At 44.5% G+C, this 18,913-nt stretch overlaps 1 protein-coding gene and 1 long non-coding RNA gene across 4 annotated transcripts in view; one reads left to right on the forward strand and one right to left on the reverse strand.

The window, feature by feature from the left end:
* Positions 1-18,913, forward strand: part of SH3RF3 (SH3 domain containing ring finger 3) — a 228,674-nt gene that overhangs the window by 5,547 nt on the left and 204,214 nt on the right. The gene's annotated exons all lie outside the window — the stretch shown is intronic.
* LOC128411846 (uncharacterized) lies at positions 1,580-7,673 on the reverse strand. The gene is made up of 2 exons (XR_008329930.1): positions 7,217-7,673; positions 1,580-1,744 (listed from the first exon to the last, which is right to left on the reverse strand). It is a non-coding gene; the product is annotated as an uncharacterized LOC128411846 (long non-coding RNA).

Consider the following 18,913-nt stretch of genomic DNA (forward strand, 5'->3'; position numbering starts at 1 on the left):
GCGAAGGGCGGTGGCCGTTGCATTGGCCACAATCTCTACTACTGCCTGGAGTCGGATTATGCGATTTAGATTGTACATGGGCTCTCTGGCACCTGCTACTAACTCACCAGGGTTCCAGGAGGCCGGATCATAGTGGGCAATTATTCGCTCAGGTGGCCATTCATCCTTTCCCCACGTCTGCTTGCTCCCTGAGGCTATATTCGTGATATCAACAGATCTGTGATTGCGATGGGGAAATAAGGTGGTAGGGAGCAGCCACATGGGGGGTAAAAGGAAGGCTGGATAACAATTGCCCCACCAACCGTTGGGGAGGTGGTGGAAAGCCTTTGTCCCACAAATCCAATATACAGGATCCTTGTTCTGGGTGGCCATATGGTCACCCATAGAACTAAAAGCTAAAAGATTTAAATTGGTGCAGGCTCCGCCACACTCAGTGGTATCAGTGGGGTTACACGTACACTTGCATGAGGAGCGCCCAGTAAAAGTTATATTGTGTCCAAGGGTGGCATTTTTGGTCTGGTTGACACAGAACCATCCGGGAATCCGATAAACACGGAGGGGATAGGGATGATTCCAGTATGGGCCCCACTGGAATTTACTTCCAGTATACTGGATTCGGGTCCGATTAAGAGGCAACGGAAGCAGGGGCATGCCCCCAGCCGCATCCAGAGGTCCCAAGGCACAAACAAGGCAACGGGTCCTATTCTCCTCCTTAGCTACCATTTCTGCCGTTTGCAGCCAGCGGTTGTAAGGGTTGTGGATGCCCCGCGTGACCATGATACGGGTAATGTTTACCTGGGAGATCCAGGACCCTACTTCCCCCTGGGCCAGAGCGCAGGCAGGTTCCCCAACTAGGAAGAGAAGGAGAACTGTCAGTGGGATGGAGGAGGGACGCTTCTTCCCGCAAATTCTATGGCGCTCGTGCCAGCAAAAAAAAGAGACACATCCACGTGACAAGGGCAGTTGAGATAACTCCCACCCACCAACCCCAAGAATGCCAGGGCTCTCCCCACCACAGATCAGTCATGGTATGGGTCTGGAAAAGGGGGTTGGGGTTATCCGGACGCTCAAGTTGGTTAGGGAAACAAGGTCGGGGATACCTCCAAGCGTCAAACCCTATGGTGTGGAGATAAAACTCCTCAATCCCCGGGGGATGATGGTACCCCTGATGGGTGGAGGATAACCTTGCCCCCCAAGGAGAGGGTACCCACGGTGGATGGGCCACTACACACCCACACGAATAGGTAGCCGCCTGTAAACTGCAAATGCTTGGTGTCAAAATCCCCACTGCTTCCTCCTCATACCATATAATGCATACTAAAGTTCGTTCAGGGTTCTGGACGTTATCAGGGGACAAAGGCTGCAAGGCTGGAACGTTGGAGGCGCTCCCGGTGGGCGCCCCTCCCATCCAATTCTTCAGCTGTGCGTAGAGATATCAGCTTCCGGTGTGATATCAGCAGAGCGGTCGTCTGCCAGGCGTCTGGCGATAGTCAGCCGGAGGGAGTTCTCTGGATCTGGTGTAACTGTCCAGTCTGAAATAGCTTTCTTCACTCGAGTATGGTGGACCCACGGGGTGATGCCAGCAACCTTCACAGCAGTAGGTGTAGAAAGTAGCACAGTGTATGGTCCCTTCCAGCAAGGCTGTAGGGGGGCTCGCTGCCAGTCTTTCACCCACACTTCATCACCTGGCTCGAACTGATGGAACGGTTCAGTTAACACACATGGGGTGCGAGCCTGGGTCCACCTGTTGAAACAGGAGAGAACTTGGGAGAGTGACTGTACATAGTTATTCAATTGCATATCTTGGCTAGCATATGGAGTTAACATTCTAACATAGGGGACTGGTCTCCCAAACAAAACCTCAAATGGTGACAAATGGGTCCGCTTTGACGGGAGGCTGCGGACCCTGAGCAATGCCAAGGGCAACATGGCCACCCAATTAGACCCGGTCTCCTGCGTCAGCTTGGACAGCTGATTCTTTAGAGTTCTGTTCATTCTCTCTACCTTTCCAGAACTCTGGGGTCTATAAGCAGTATGCAGCTTCCAGTTGATCTGGAGCGCCTTTACCAGTCCCTGTAGGACTGCGTGAACAAATGCTGGTCCATTATCAGATCCTATGGACCTTGGCAATCCATAGCGAGGGATGATTTCCCTAAGCAGGCACCTGGTTACTTCAAATGCCTTTTCAGTCTTTGTTGGCCATGCTTCGACCCATCCGGTGTAAGTGCACACTGCCACCAGCAGGTAGCGGTGTAGTCCACAACGGGGTAATTCAGTAAAGTCCACGACAAGATCTTCCATAGGTGCAGTTCCACTATGCTGACTCCCTGGGGGAGCCAGTGGTCCGGCTCTGGGATTATTCTTTTGGCATAGCAGGCATTTCCTGGAGATCTGGGCTGCCAGTTGGTAGAGGTGGGCTATATAGAAGCACTTCCCCAGCTGCTTGGTTGTAGCATCGGGTCCTATGTGGGTTGAACCATGATATCTCTGAATTATCTGCCGAGAAAGAGACTCTGGAATCCATATCCTGTCATCATGGGTAAGGTACCATCCTTCTTTGGACAATGTCAGTTCCTGGGCGTCTGCAGTGTCCTTTTCCTGCTTTGTGTAAGCTGGCTTGTCAGCGGTGCTTAAAATCTCTTCTGGGACCAGTGCTCCAATAACCGAGGCGGGGGCCAGTTCTTGGGCTGCTTCCTTGGCTACTCTGTCTGCCAATCGGTTTCCTCTGGCCACTTCCCCTGGTCCAGTCTTGTGGCCATAGCAATGGATAACTGCCACTGCCTCGGGCTCCCATACAGCATCCAGAAGGTTCAATAGAGCTTGTGGGTGGGCCACCTGGTTTCCTCTGGAGGTAAGCAAACCTCTTTCTTTCCATAAGGCTCCATGGGCATGTAAAGTCAGGAATGCATACTTAGAATCTGTATAAATGTTTATCTCCTGTCCCTTTGCCAGGTTCAGGGCTCTGGTAAGCGCAATTAGCTCTGCCAGCTGGGCCGATGTTCCAGGCGGGAGTGATTTTGCTTCGATCACCTGGTCTTCCAGGGCTACCACTGCATAGCCTGCTTTCCGCTGTCCAGTCTCAACAAAGCTGCTTCCATCTACAAACCATGAAGGCCAGTGGGGGTTTGCCTCATCTTTTAGGTCAGGTCTGCTGGAATATACTTCATCCATCACTTCAATGCAATCGTGCGTCTGCTCCTCACCTTCTCCTACCGGTAACAGGGTAGCTGGGTTGAGGGCGGTAGTAACCTGGAACTTCAAACGCGGGTGCAACAACAGCATCTGGCACTTTCTCATCCTTGCTTGGGAGAGGAAATAGGTACCCTTCATGTCGAGCAGAGCTGGGACTGCATGCGGGGTCACACAAACAGTGTCTTGGCCAAAAGTAAATTTGTCTGCCTTATTCAGTAGGGTAGCTACTGCCACAACTGCTCTCATACATGGCGGTAAACCTTGTTCTGTAGGTGTCAGGCGCTCAGATAGGTATGCCACAGGCTGTTGCCAGCTTCCCAGTTTTTGGCATAGCACTCCCTTTGCTGTTCCCTGGTCTTCATCCACAAACAGGGAGAAAGGCTTTTCTGGATTTGGGATACCCAGCGCTGGTGCTTGTTGCAATGCCCTTTTCAAATCCTGGAAGGCCTGTTGCTGCTCTTCTCCCCACACAAAGGGGTCCTTTTCCGTCCCTCTGGTTGATTCGTGCAGAGGCTTGGCAATTGTGCTGTAGTCTGGTATCCATATTCTACAGAATCCTGCCGATCCCAGAAAGCCACGAAGTTCTCTGCGATTTTTTGGTTTTGGAATCTGGGTAATGGCTTGCTTCCTCTCTTCCCTTAGGGTCCGTTGCTGATAAGATATATCAAATCCAAGATATTTCACGGTAGGTTGGCATATTTGGGCTTTTTTCTTAGATACTCGGTATCCCGCTTCACCCAGATGGTTCAGCAAGTCCTTGGTGGCTTCCATACACGTGTCTTTGTCTGAACAAGCCAAAAGAAGATCATCCACGTACTGCAACAAGACTCTGCGTGGGCTGGTGGGGAAGCTAGACAAGTCCGATGCCAATGCTACCCCAAAAAGGGTTGGAGAATTCTTGAAGCCTTGTGGAAGCCTTGTCCACGTGTATTGCACCCTGGTGCCTGTTCCTGGATCTGTCCATTGAAATGCAAACAGGGGCTGACTTTCCTCTGCCAGGCGGCAGCAGAAAAATGCATCCTTCAAGTCCAATACTGTGAAACAACATGCAGTAGGAGGTATTAGACTCAGCAGCGTGTAAGGATTGGGCACATTGGGGTGGAGGGTTTCCACGGCCTGGTTGACCAATCGAAGGTCTTGGACTGGACGGTACGTGCCATCTTCCTTCTTCACCGGCAAGAGTGGGGTGTTCCACTGAGATTGACACTGTCTCAGGATGCCATGGCGAAGTAACCGTTCCAAATGTACCCATACTCCCTCCGCAGCTCTTCGGGGGATAGGATATTGGTTCACAGCCACAGGGTTGGCGAATGGCTTGGGCTTGACTATTATAGGTGGGATGTTCTTTGCCATTCCGGGCGGGTTGCTTTCTGCCCACACATCAGGGGTAACTTCTTGCAGGAGGTCCTCTGAAATAATCCCCTCCTCTTCTTTTACCATCATTAAGCGCCAATGTTCCCTTAAGGGTACCTCTAAGGAGAATTCCCCTGCTGGCCCTGTGGTCATTGTTACTTCTCCCGTTGGTTGGAAAGAAATCTGGGCTTGTAATTTTGATAGCAGGTCTCGGCCCAATAATGGGATGGGACACTCCGGTATATACAAAAACTTGTGTTGGACCACTTGACCGCCCAAGCTACAAGCAACAGATTGCAGGAATGGGGCTCTTTGTGATTTGCCTGTAGCTCCTATTATATTAATTGTTTGCTTGGTGGGCTTGGATACTGGTACTGGCAAAACAGAGTGGGCGGCTCCGGTGTCAACCATGAAGGGGATGGTTCGGCTCCCTGTTTGTATTTTGACCATGGGCTCACGGGAACCTAAATCAGCTGGGCCCGGTCTGTCCTAATATTCTTCTTCTTTCTCTCTCAGGCTCATTGCGCCGGGCTGTCTTTGGGTTGGGGGGTGCCAGGGGGGTCCCTGTCCTTGTCCTCTACCCCTGCCAACATTCGCCAATGTCCAGGGTCTCAGTTCCTGTCCAGATCCCACGGGGTTTGGCCCTGGGACTCGTTCTCCTCGTCCTCTTCCATCTAAGTGAGCCTGTGGGCATTCTCTTTTCCAGTGCCCTTCCTGCCAGCAGATGGCGCACTGGTTCCTCCCCAGACGGCCTTGTCCTCCTCCCTGGGTGCTTCCTCTTTTATGAGGGGTGGGTGTGGTAGCCTGTAATGCCATCAACTTTTTTGCTTGATATTTCTCTTTCTTCTTTTGTGCCTCTTCCTCCCTCTGATTATAAGTGGTTTGAGCCAATTCTAGCATCCACTCAAGGGTGTGGCCCATGAAAGCCTCGTGTTTCTGGATTTTTCGGCGGACATCGGGTGCTGCCTGAGCTACAAAGGCAGTTTTTATGATAGGGGCATTGACAGCCTCATCTGGGTCCACAGGGGTATACTGGCGGTAGGCTTCCTTCAGTCTTTCCAGATAGGCGCCTGGGGGCTCCTCACTCCCTTGCATTATCTCCCTGATCTTGGCAAAATTAGTAGGCTTCCTGGCTGCCCTTCTCATGCCATTTAAGACATTCTGGCGATAAGTGGTGAGGGCGTTTTGCCCCTCAGTGGTCTGATAATCCCAATTCGGTGTATTTTCAGGATATCCTGTTGCAACAGCTTGATCTCCTGCCCCCTGCGCTCTCATGTGTGCTCGGGCTTCAGCATGAATTCGCCTAGCCTCTTCTGTAGTTAGCAGGGCATCCATCAAATATTGCACATCATCAAAAGTCGGATTGTAGGTTTTGAAAATTCCCTCAAACAGCTTTATTATTTTTGCTGGGTTTTCCTCAAATGAAGGGTTTTGGTTCCTCCAATTACAAACATCTGCACTAGAGAAGGGGACATGTTGAACTGTATAAGTTCTATTGGGCACCACCCCGTTAGGTCCCGCAGGGGCCGGAGGGTCATACACTCTACGCAGAGGCATCACTCTGGCCGCGCCCTTTTTCTGTGCTTTATGTGCCCTATGGAGGGTCACTCTTTTCGCCGCCCTTCCCCACTCTCTCTGCCACTTCCTTTTATGTTGCCCTGTACATTCCGCTGCCTTTAACAAATAGTGGCTGACATCCACTTCTTTTGCATAAGGTTCCACATACTTCCTTAAACGTTCTGCCTGCTCCTCTGTCCATGTCTTGTTATTATTTGTCAGCTTGACTAATCTTTCTACAAACTCTTCATCCTCATCATCCTCTTCTCCTTCTGACTCATCAGTCTTGGGTTTGGGCTGGGGGCCAGCTCCTCCCAGTGCCTGGGGACCTGGGCCTGGTGGAATTGCCTGAGGGGCAGTTGGTGGAGCATAGGGTGGAGGTGGTTTAATAATTCCTCCCTCCTCATCTTCTGGGTCTGGTATCACTGGGGGCCTTTCTAACTTCCCTGCCGGTCGAACTGCACAAACTGTACTTTGTGGGGCGTCGCCTCGGCAGGCTTTCAACCACGGTGGGTTCTTTTCTACATTGGTTTTCCAAGTAGAAATATAAGGGATCTGGTCTGGGTGGACATTCAAGCTATTTTGATATAGTGGGCTGATTAGTTGCAAATTAAGACTGCCCTCCGATGGCCAATTAGTTTGTTGGGGCCAATCAACTTCACACAATGTCCTCATCCTCTGTCTTCTCAATTTGATTCCCCAATCATCATGCTTTGTGGCTGCTTTCCAGTTGTTTAAAAAACATTCCAGAGGACTACATTGGCTTGCCCCAGACCCCATTTTTTTTTTTTTTTTCCAGATACTCTGCTCCTAACAGGTTGTAAATTCTTTCACACTCCACACACTACAGCCCTACAATCGCTCGGCCAAAGGGGACACTAAGCCCTGGCCCACACTTGACAATTCAGTCACTAGAGTATCTGACATGCAACATACAACATACAAAACACACCAATATAATTTCAACATGTAACACACTAAATACACCAAAATAATTTCCCCCTGTTTCCCTTTTTACCAAACCTTACTGGCGGCACTCTACTGCACAACCAGTTGAGGCTGATCAGGCCTCGCCCTTTTCCCTTGGGCCCACGCCCTTTTCCCTTGGGCTTACCGTTTTCCGCTGCGGACCTGTCCCCTCGGCGCCGTCCTCTTTGTTTTTCTCCCTCAACAAGATGTCTCCACTACAGGACAGTGTGGCCGGCTTCCCCCACGAAACAGGCGGGGTGCGCGCTGAAGCCTGCAAACGCTGCTGAGCTGTTCACCTTGGTTGAGCCTGGCCCTCCGGTCCGTATTTGGGGAGGGGGCTTATCCCGGACGAGCCCCCAAAGAAATGAAGCCTTATTTACCTAGGGATCCATCAGCCACGCCATCCCCGGACCTTGGAGGGAACAAAAGTACCAGGAAAGCAAAATCTTCTTTGGAGAAAAGCAGTTTATTATCTGTGCACAGAGACAACCAGCAGAATAAATTCTGAAAGACTGGCTGTAAATACATGGCATTTGGCAGGCATTCTTATACTGTAGGTACACATTTCTCCACCAATCACCAATTGCCAACCTATAGGTACACCTCCCTTCCACCAATCACCAATTGCCAACCTATAGGTACACCTCCCTTCCACCAATCACCAATTGCCAACCTATAGGTACACCTTCCTTCCACCAATCACCAATTGCCAACCTATAGGCACACCTTAGGAGGATAATCACGTTAAGCACGTTCCTTACCCATTTCCCTGTCTTTTGAGCCTACGTGGCTCCTCTTATTCTTTACTTGACCAGTGTCACAAGCCAAACCTGCTTAAGCAATCTTTATTGGAATCTAAAGCCAAAGCTTGCTCAGGCAATCTATATTGCTACAGAGCTAAACCGTCCCTTCCTTCACCTTGAAATGTTTGGTGGACTTGTTTAGCATTCATCTGATGAAATACGTTAAAAGAAGCAGCAGCAGCCCTGGACTTTTATTTGCACTTTTATTATTTATTTTCATTAAAGGGTTCACTGGGAAATGGAGACGTGTGCTTGGAAGATGTGTAACACATTAAGTTGTTAGATCTGCAAGAAGAGCATTCTTACATTGCTAACTTTCTGTCCATTGAGTCTTGCACCCCTCCTCCCCGCCATATTGCTCTACTTTACTGATATTTCTTTGATCTTTGTGTGGGAGATGAAAGACTTCCTTCATCATATACCTGCAGTGCCGTGCAAAGGTGCGTGCTGCTATTCCTATGTGTTGTTTTTGCAATTCTTTGAAGCCCAGCATTTATTCTTATTTCAACTTTCATCTCACTTCAGCCATGAACTCACAAAATGGCCTTAGGCAAGTCAATATCTCTCAGGCTCAGTTTCCCATCTGCAGTATGGGACTGACCTACCTGTAAGACTCTTACATAGATCATTGAGAGGACTAGTATGAACAGGTCTGTTTCTCCTTCTCCCAAAACAATATGGCGACCCACGAAACAAAATGGAACCTGGCAGATATGCAGTATGACCTGCCACCTGTTTGATAGCCCCTCTCCTTTTTTTGTAATCACAAGAACAGAAAAGTGATCAAAACCACGCATATCACAAGAATAGAAAAGTGATCAGAATGTATGGTGAGCTATATGTAAGTGACGAGAGGTTTCAACTTAGTTGGCCACAAATTCAAGAGGATGTGATAGCAAGCCTGCATATTTTACTTCTTTTGGTGCCAGGGTGCTAATATTTAGGAATACCAACTTACTACATGTTCTCTACATGCTTGTGGGCAGATTGAAATAGTGTTCAGTAATACCAGATTCAAGTGCAGTCCCACAGGGCAAACTTTTCATTTCTCCTCTTTATCGTGATTTAACAGGTAATTTCTGGAGTTGCTCTGACTGTTGGCTGAGTTTCCAACAGATCATGCTAGACAAGATGTTTTGAGTTGTAATGGAAGAGTTCCGAGAGTGTGCAGGTGAGATGAATCTAAGAGGCTCTGGTAAATCTTGTGAGACTTATCCCACAATCCATTTAGTCCATTGATCAGGACTGTCAATTTCAGTCAGAATAGAGAAACCTATGTGATGATTCTGTGTGCTGTTTAGATCAAGGCACAAGAGGAGTAGAAGGCTGCTTTTGGGGGAGTCTCTCTATTTATTTAGTCGTTAATATTTTTTTAAGTTCATTTTAACGTTATCTGGTACATGTTATCCAGGGATTCCTGGCAGACTATGAGTCTTCAGCTCCCAACTGAGGTTGCAGCTGATTTGTTTTTAGGTGAGACTGATATAATTATTACTCATTGTTTGTTTACACCATAAATGTATACTGTACTCTGCAGAATAACAATAGGAAGAAAGGGGTTCAATAATTTTACATTTGCAGCACCTTAGAGAGTGGTTAACATTTTAAACCTCTACAATCAAAACACAATTTCATCTTTTATCTTATCTTTGTTGACTTCCCACCCACCCCTTTCCATTAAGTAATTGTTTCTCTCCTGCTGCTGCACCCTATCTTCTATCGGTCAAATTATAACCACAATATTATAATCTAATTACTTCTGTTGTGCCACTTCCGTTTTTTAAAATTCCATTACTGATTAGGTGATATTTTTGCTCATATAATCTCTTCCTTCTCACGCATACAGTAGCCCCTTAGGACTGCCTTCATGGCATCCCATAACATGGGGGGGGGGTTGTCTGGTACTATCATTCTTTTTAAAATAGTATTGTAGGGATTTCCGAAGGAGTTCCTGGAATACCATGTCCGTTTTGTAAGTTTGCTTTTTGGACCATGTACTCCCCAAAGGTGTAATTTGTGGGACGTTGAATTGTCTTTTTGAAACCACTTGAAGTGTTAATTATCCCATGCTAATTGGAGATACAGTTGTACCTTGGATCCCGAACGCCTTGCAAGTTGAACATTTTGGCTGCTGAACGCCACAAACCTGGAAGTGAGTGTTTTGGTTTGCGAACATTCTTTGGAACCCAAACGTCCGATGGGGCTTCTGCGGCTTCTGATTGGCTGCAGGCGCTTCCTGCAGCCAATCGGAAGACACACTTTGGTTTGTGAACGTTTTGGAAGTCAAATGGACTTCCGAAATGAATTCCGTTTGACTTCCAAGGTACGACTGTGCATACTTATGCTGCCATTTAGCTCCTTGGCTAGCTACACCCCTCCCCCAATAGATTCTCCTGCTTATATTTAAATGTTTTAATGGGATTTTTAAAACTGTGTGTTGTAATAAATTCGTGCATTCGATTTTTATTTTCTGTAAACTACCGTACTTAGAGGTCTGTTTGCCATTTAGCCATAAAGAAATTTAATAATATAATAACAATAATGGTTGCTGATTGGAAAGACAGTGCACATTCCTACACAGCTATGACTGCCTTTTTACATTTTCTGTATTTTGGCCCTGTAACACATTTGTCATCATGGACCTCAACAACGCTAACCCTCGGAAGAGAAGCTATTGCTTTCCCTTCTCTCTGCTGAAATATGATAAGGTTTCCAGAAGAAGCTGGGAGCAACTGCAGCAGCAGAAGCAGCTGTAGCAGGAGCAATTGGTTCCAAAGGGAGCATGGCATGGAGCAAGGATTATCTCCAGAATTGGTGACTTTTCCAAGTTTGACTGGGAATGGGTCTGCAGTTGCCAAAGTGGTTTAGAAGATTTACAAGCCAATGCTGGCAATAAATTATCACGATCATTTCCCTCCCCTCTGTAGATAGCTGATATGGCTTTGCTCATGCTCTACCTCATGTGAAGAAAATTATGGGCTATGAAATGGACAAGAAGCAACTAGCTGGAAAATACTTCTGCATCATTATGTAGAAAGAACAATGGTGGCAGCCTTAGGCAACACTATTCTGTGTTTAGGTTTATAGTGGAGAGGTTGTTGATAATCAGGAGGAAGCTGGGTTGGTAGAGATCAGTTTGGGATCAAGGTTGTTGTTGTTTGAATGGGGGAGGTTTGATGTGATAATATTCTCAGCAATTTGTCTAAAGCTATTCCTGTTGGTTACGATCTGGATCTACATAATAAGTAGCCAAATATTTTGTTTTCATAAACACATTTCTCTGCCTATCTGCTTGTTCTTTATTATAGTTGAAACTCTTAACTGCTGGCCTTCCCCCTGCTGATTGGAACATGCAGATAAAAGTGCAATAATAATAATAATATGTATCTCAGTAATGTGAATTGGGAGGAAAAACACATAAGCCAACTGCAGAATAATATGGTATGTTAATTTGTTTGTTTGTAGAAACCATTTTCTGCAAAGTCACTAAAATATCAGACAAAATGATCTCTTAAACTGACTAGCCAACAAACTTCTGTTCTGCTAATTTTGATGGGGAGATTGTATAGCTCAGGGGTGGCTAACATGTAGTTCTTCAGCTATTGCTAGACTATAGCTCCAGAATCTCTGCCAATCTGTCATGCTGATTTAGGATGAAAATAGGGGGAGGCCCGCTACAGTCAGATGATTCTGTAAAATATGGTCTGGAGAATCAGGAATAAGCAACAATGAGCCTTGGGCTCATGTGTCCCATCCCTCCTCAGCTTCCTTAATGTGTGAAGGAAGAGATTAGAAGCTTCCACTTCCAGAAAGCAGCAAACCATATTTTAGCTTGGAATCCTGGATTGGGCACACTCTATGGTTTGTGTAAACTAAACTGTAGTTTGTAGCATTGGGATGAAATGGCAGAAATAGAAGCTTCTAATCTCCTTTCCTGATGCGCAGGAAAAGAAGATGAGTCCAATCTTTCTGCTACTGTTCCCAGTCTTCATGTGGTTTGGAGGACCATCTGAACTGAGCCTTATTTTAATAGCTTTGCTGGTATATTTACATGGAGGTATATTTAGTTATGAGTGAATATTTTATTATAGCCACAGACCAATGAAAGTTGATACAAACAGAATAAATTGCACAATAAGATTATGGTTGGATATAACCCCTCAGCTTCTTTTGACATAGGTTGCTGCCCAATCTTTTTGAGGTAATGCACCAATTAATAACAGACTGCAAAGATGGATCATTATTGACATTCACTACATTAGGATTAACCCACAGGTGAATAGTGCAATTCTTCTGGATTCCAGAACCAAGTTCACTTAATAAAGACAAAAGGCATCTTCTGTTTCAGCATTAGCTACCAACATTGAATCTGTGCGGTCAAAGATACATAAAGGTTTCTAGTAATAGAATTCAAGAATTCTTTCTTGTGTCTAGGAAAGTGTAGCACAAAAATGCCCTTAAGCTATATTCTATAGCAGTTGTAAGCAAAGTAGCTTGAAGACAAGAAAATGATCATGAGGTGAAGCTTGAATTTTGGTGCCACTGTCAACCTGCTTAAATGCTTTGCAAGTATGACAGCAGCAGGATAAAAAATGTAGGGCAGCATTGATGAGACTTTGGAAGGGAAAGTCGCTTCTGGGTGTATTGTTGATATATACATCAGCATTTACACCCCCCCTCTCCATTCAGGTTGCTCAAAATGCTTTATAGGTGCCCCTCCCCCCAGTGATTTTAGTATATAATCTGCTTTGGAAATACTTATATTGAAAAATTGTCTCTTTATGTGAAAATAAAGCAAATATTGTTCTAAGGTGGTCTCTCTTCTAGGCAACTTAGAGGACCAGAACTTCTCAGCACTTTAAGCCTGTCTTCTGGGATAGATAGGTGTGTGTGTGTGTGTGTGTGTGTGTGTGTGTTATTAATGGTTTCTTAGCCATTTGCAACTGCAGTGTGAAATCCATATGAATTCCAAAACACATTGGCAACTCCACAATTTAGCACATTTAACCAGAGGTTTATGTGATTTAGCATGCTTTATTATCTTCTTCTGGAATCAATGGAATATATTCTTTAAAATGTTCAATTTTGCCAGGATTTTCTTGTTATCCCAAAATTAATCTATTTTGTGGGGAGGGAGTAGGAAGAGGGAGAATACCTGCTTTGTTTTGTCCTCCCATCCCACCCCCATCTCTCTTCCTAGTTAGTTGAATGAATCTGATCTTTATAATATTCATTTCCCCCCTGCTGTATAGCTTCAAAACTGAGATAAGATTGAGATGTAAGATTGAATAAGTGCTCGCCTGCTGCCTTCATTACATATATTTAGGCGGCAGGTGGAAATGTTTCTTTTCAACCAAGTCTTCAGCTAATTAAACAATCTATGGCCTTTTAAATGTGTTGGAGGAATTTATATCATCAACTTCCTGTGATTTTTGACTGAAAGGCAGTATATTAAAATATTATTATTATTATTATTATTATTATTATTATTATTAGTTCTGCTGTCAAATCATCCATAAGGAGTGCATTAAGAATATAAATTGCATTTCTTTTTAACATTAGGACTCCATTTCTCAATCTGAAGGTGGATTACAAACCTGAGTCATTTGTTTTTTGCGAGCCCTTTGTGGAGCCATATGCAGATACAGCACTGAGGGCCCGATGGGCATCACCTGTGCCAAACATAAGACCCATTGCTTCATCTATATAGGTTTCACTAATATACACTAGGTCAACCCTTTCATCCTGGTTGAATGCTTTTCCTTATTTATATTTAATTCTATAAAATTATCTGACACGAGTTTGCTGGGTAAAACGTAAACATTTGCTGCTATAAAATAGAACCGGGCCAGGTCTGCAGCTTGTTAAACTTAGGTTTGAGAAGGATTTGACTTCATAGAAGTCAGTTTATTACAGCTTTGTTGCATTGTGGATTGTGTTGTAACGCTGTTAAGGACTGAACAGCTTTGTTCATGAAAGATGGGTAAAAAACTTTGTTCCATTTACTGTGCTATCTGTAAATATATAGAAGGGGATAAAGTGATACACCAAAAACAGTTAAGGTGTTTCTGGGTAAAATTAAACTGTGAATGATGTACAATACAACCCTCTGCATGTCTACACAGAAATAAGTTTTCTTGACTTCGGTGGGACTTCCTGCCACCGTACAGCACTGAAATGTTAGCGAGTTTATGATTGCCTTATAAATATAGTTTCATACAAAACATGGCTAGCTTTGGTGGCTGCTGTCCATTGGGTGGGGCAGAATGCAGGGAGAACAACAGCAGGTTCAGCCATGGCCAATGACAGAGGGGAGCGCGTGGTGCTGTGGTCTAGACCACTGAGCCTCTTGGGATTGACCATTGGAAGGTTGGCGGTTCGAATCCTCGTGACGGAGTGAGCTCCCGTTGTTCAGTCCCAGCTCCTGCTAACCTAGCTCCAGCTAGGTTACAGCTCCAGTTCCCATAGTTTCCACTGTTGTTTCAGCACATGTTCCAGCTGCCACATTCATAAGAATTAGTTCTGAGTACTTGGGTGGCGCTGTGGGTTAAACCACAGAGCCTAGGACTTGCAGATCGGAAGGTCGGCGGTTCGAATCCCTGCGACGGGGTAAGCCCCCGTTGCTTGGTCCCTGCTCCTGCTAACCTAGCAGTTCGAAAGCACGTCAAAGTGCAAGTAGACAAATAGGTACCGCTGTGGCGGGAAAGTAAATGGCGTTTCTGTGTGCTCTGGCTTCCCCCACAGTGTTCCATTGCACCAAAAGTGGTTTAGTCATGCTGGCCACAGGACCCAGAAAGCTTTCTGTGGACAAACTCCAGCTCCCTCAGCCTGAAAGCGAGATGAGCACCGTACGCCATAGTCGCCTTTGATTGGACTTAACCGTCCAGGGGTCCTTTACCTTTTTACCTTTTATCTAATGACAAATTAGTCAAATAATTCTAGTTTTGTAAGTAGGGAGACAGGCAGATGGGGGTTGTCTGAGGGCAAATTGAGGATGGTGGGTGGACTCTTATGAACCAGTCTCCACTAACTATGGTATTTTACTTTATCAATTTGCCACAAAAATTACAATAAACTATTTTCATTTTCCCCACCCACACCCGCCTGGTTTGTCCACTTTTGCCATGGATTCTGGCCCACATTGTTTTGGGCAGGAAGCATAAGGAGGAACTGCCTGCCAAGTCAAAATAGCATATGTTCCAGATTTCTTCTCCACACTAAGTTTTGATCAGCTAAATATTTATAATTCTGAGCAATTGTTGACATACGTTCCCCCCTTGTTTAAGAAGAACACATTTGTTTAAAAGGTAGAAGCATAAAACACAAACATAAACCTCTAAAGGCAATAAATAGACATCTTTCGCTACCACCGGCTTGCCCCAGAATTCCAGTGTAAAGGCTGGCAAATTCAGTACAGCACTAACATTCAGTGCAGGCATGTCAGGAATTGCTCCTGAACCCCTCAGTCTTGGTAGGCAAGACTGAGCTCTCTGCTCCATTTGGCATCAAGTCTCTAAGCAGCCCCTGGTAAATGAAAGCAGGAAGAGATTGCTGGCAAGATTGTCATATCTCCTTTTCAGAGTGCTCTGGTTGTTCCTTACCAAAACTGCTTCTTGCTCTGTCCTGACCTTCCCTGAATTTATATCCGCTCTAAATTCTGCCATACTGTTTGCTTGTTCCCTGCCCATTTGTCTTTCACTTTTCCTTATCTTTCTCAATAGGTACTGCTTCAGACCCCAGCAAATGTGAATTACAGCAGGTGATATTTATAACCCGGCTTTCCTACTTGACAGAACAATCCACTGCACAGCATCTGTCTGTTCATTGTATTTGGGTTTCCTTGAGACTCCTATATGTGCTTCATTTAAATGAATTGTAGTTGCATAGCAGTACTTAACAGTTGAGAATGTTTTTAAAGGCCGCATCGGAGGCTGATTAGCATTCCAATATATATGAATTCATATATCAGGTGGTATAAATGGGTGTCATATAATAAGTTCAATTTAGGAGTTCTGTATACAAATTAAAGTCTTATATCAGCAATCTGAATTGTAGAAAAGTGCTAAATTAAATTATTCAAACTGTAATTGCATAAGTCCACTTGGACACAGTAGGATTTACTTCTGAATAGATGGAGTTAGGATCGCACTGTAAACTTGCAACCCTATGTACACTTACTTGAGAGGAAGACCCATTGAATACAGTGGGACTTCCTTCCAAACAAGCGTGTGTAGGATTGTGTTGGGAGTTTAATTTTGTCTCCATTGTTTCTTTTATTCTACATATTTGTTGCAAGAGTTTACATCTGCTTGCTTATCCTTGGCTGTAGCATCAAGTGTTTACTAGGATATGTAAAGGAACACCACAGGTTAATTACCAAAGAAAGGGTATCATCTGATGTAAACTCAAACATTTTTTTTCAAAAGTGGTTCACACATTTAGCTATTCAATAATATTGGATTGGAAAATCACAGATGTAATTTTAATATGGTCCTCTTCTGTGCTTCCCTTTATTTTGGGGGAGCGGGGGGGACATTTCTCCTGAAAATTTGCTTTGAAGCCAGTTGGACTTGTGGTTGGGTATAATTGTAACTTTGGCTTGATAAGGGTCTGGAGTGGAGTAATTCAATAGGTGAGATAGTCTTTCATTGAATTTGTCAGGCTTCAGCAAAGATAACAGTCATTCCTGAATTGGTATTGTAGGGAAGAAAACACAAACAACAAAAAGGTCAGAAAGCTGAGCTTCGTTTAGAAGCAGAGCACGCAGAGCAGCTTATGGGCTCACATATGGTTCGCCTCTGCTTTTCCTATCTATAGTTTTATAATTCTTGTTTCTCTTACACTAAGAATTTTCTTGAAACAGTGACACCAGGCCGTAAAAGAGCATAGAAGCAAGAACAAGACTGTCTGTAGGCATTTTTTGAGGCTAAGCATGGCTTGATTTTTGTTTGTTCACAGTGCAGAGATAACACAATGAAAGCTCATTTTCGAAATCAGATTAGCAGACCTATTGTGAATCTTGATTACAGCTCTACCCGAGGGCTCCTATTGTGCAATGAAAATAGACTATATTTGGTAAAGATATGCCTCCTCTTGTCTCAGCCTTTCTTCTTAAGTGTTCTGCATGGGAGCACAAAGTCACCCTGTTATCAGTTTCCAAAAGCGCTCGCTAAAATTGCACATTCACGCATATCACTAATTCGTTAAAAATATGTTTCTTAGTAGTTCTATTCTTAAGAAAGCTAACCTAACACTTTGAATTGATCGAAGTATTAAGCATAAGAGGCGAGGGGGGTCTTTTTCATATCATGAAGTATGTAACCAAGGACATTCTTATATCCTGTGCAGTGGAAGAAGCACAGTTTGAATGTGGGGCAGCCTCATATTCTGGGCTGTGTCTGTATGCTGAAATTTCACAGGAGCACAGATAAACTGCAGGGTGTGCCCACACTGAATTCAGCTGCCTGAGATTTCATTGAAAAACAGTAGATTTTTAAGCACGTATAGCTGCGTACGTGGATCATGCCTGCTGAAGCAGCTAGAGAACTTGCTGAGTAAGATTTTCAGTGGTCAGGGGTGAGTGAGGCATCTATAATATATATATGTGACTAGCAAAACAAGAACAGTGTTTGTTAAACAGAGGAACTGAGGAGAAAAAATGAGCAACAATATCATCAATTTTGCACACAGTTACCTAGGAGCAAGCCCCATTGAACTCAGTGAGAATGACCTCTGATTAGATATACATAGGATTCTGCTGTAAGAAGAGTCCTGATACAACCTTAATTCCATACAGAGCAATAAATAAAAAGAGAAGTACACTAGTGGAGAAATTCTGATGGGCAAAGCTTTTCTTCATTTACATCATACTTTCAATATTGATCCAATATGCGAGTTCAAACTTTGCTCCTTTGTCCATCCAAATAACTGCCGTTATGGGAATTTTCCTCAGTACGGAAAATTTTGCTCTGTCTTGTGCCCTGTCTTCCTCCAACACTCTTGGTAAATTTCAGGTTTACTGTTCTGTTGTCACCAAGCATGGAACAAGCATAAAGAGGCGGAGAGCAGCATGTATAATAGTTTCATGGTTTAATTGTGAATTGATTCCTTTCTAGAATATTCATGAGATGTTGGTAAGATATGACTGTCATTGCTATAAAGAATACAAGTTTGTTTTTCATGTCAGCAGTTGTTTGCCAATCAGATGCTCAGCTTCAAAGTTTACTTTGCATTGGATAGGCGAAGCCTGTCTCAAATTTGCCTTATTTCTCCTTTGTTATTAGCTATTTGCTGACCAATATTAATACATTACATCTTTCTGTTGAATGTACATGCAGTGTCTGCAGAATGGAGACAATCCCAAGCAGTCTTTAGTTTTTTTCTAGTGAAAAGATACAGGTACAATGCATTGTAACATGTAGTTCTGTCCTTACCAGGTGGAAAATGCTGGATGAAAGTTAGGGTATTTCTCCACAAGAGCTTCCTATACTTCTGGCACTTCAGAGGTAAACAAGAGGTTCAGTCAATCCCAGAAAACAGAAGGAAAATTGTGACATACAGGCCCAGTTCTCACATCACACTAAATCATAATTTTAAACAAACTGTGGCTCGGTGTGGATAGATGAATATTGTGCTATTAAAAAGTTCCCATGTACTTCTCCCCTGCCTCTGCTACTGTTGTGCCACACGTGAAACAAGCCAAACTCTGACTTTTTGTGTCGTTCAAACATGGGCTCATCATGGTTTGTTTTCCCTTAATAACTTGGTTCCCACTTATGGTTTGTTTGGAATGAAACAAACCATGAGCCCCAGTTCATTTGACAGGGCAAGCCACACCTAGGCTTATTTTGTCTGCGGCACAGCAGGACCAGGGAAGGACCACTGTGGGATTTCTTTGCACAGCATAGAGCAGCCTCCTGTTCCTTCACATTAAACCATAATTTGTTTTAAACTATGGCTTAATCTGACATGCAAACCAGGGCACAGTTTACCATATTGACATCAAGTTCTCTTCACCTGTGTAGATTGCACTGAACATG

The sequence above is a fragment of the Podarcis raffonei genome, chromosome 4 (assembly GCF_027172205.1).
Source record: "Podarcis raffonei isolate rPodRaf1 chromosome 4, rPodRaf1.pri, whole genome shotgun sequence".
NCBI classification, from domain to species: Eukaryota; Metazoa; Chordata; class Lepidosauria; order Squamata; family Lacertidae; genus Podarcis; species Podarcis raffonei.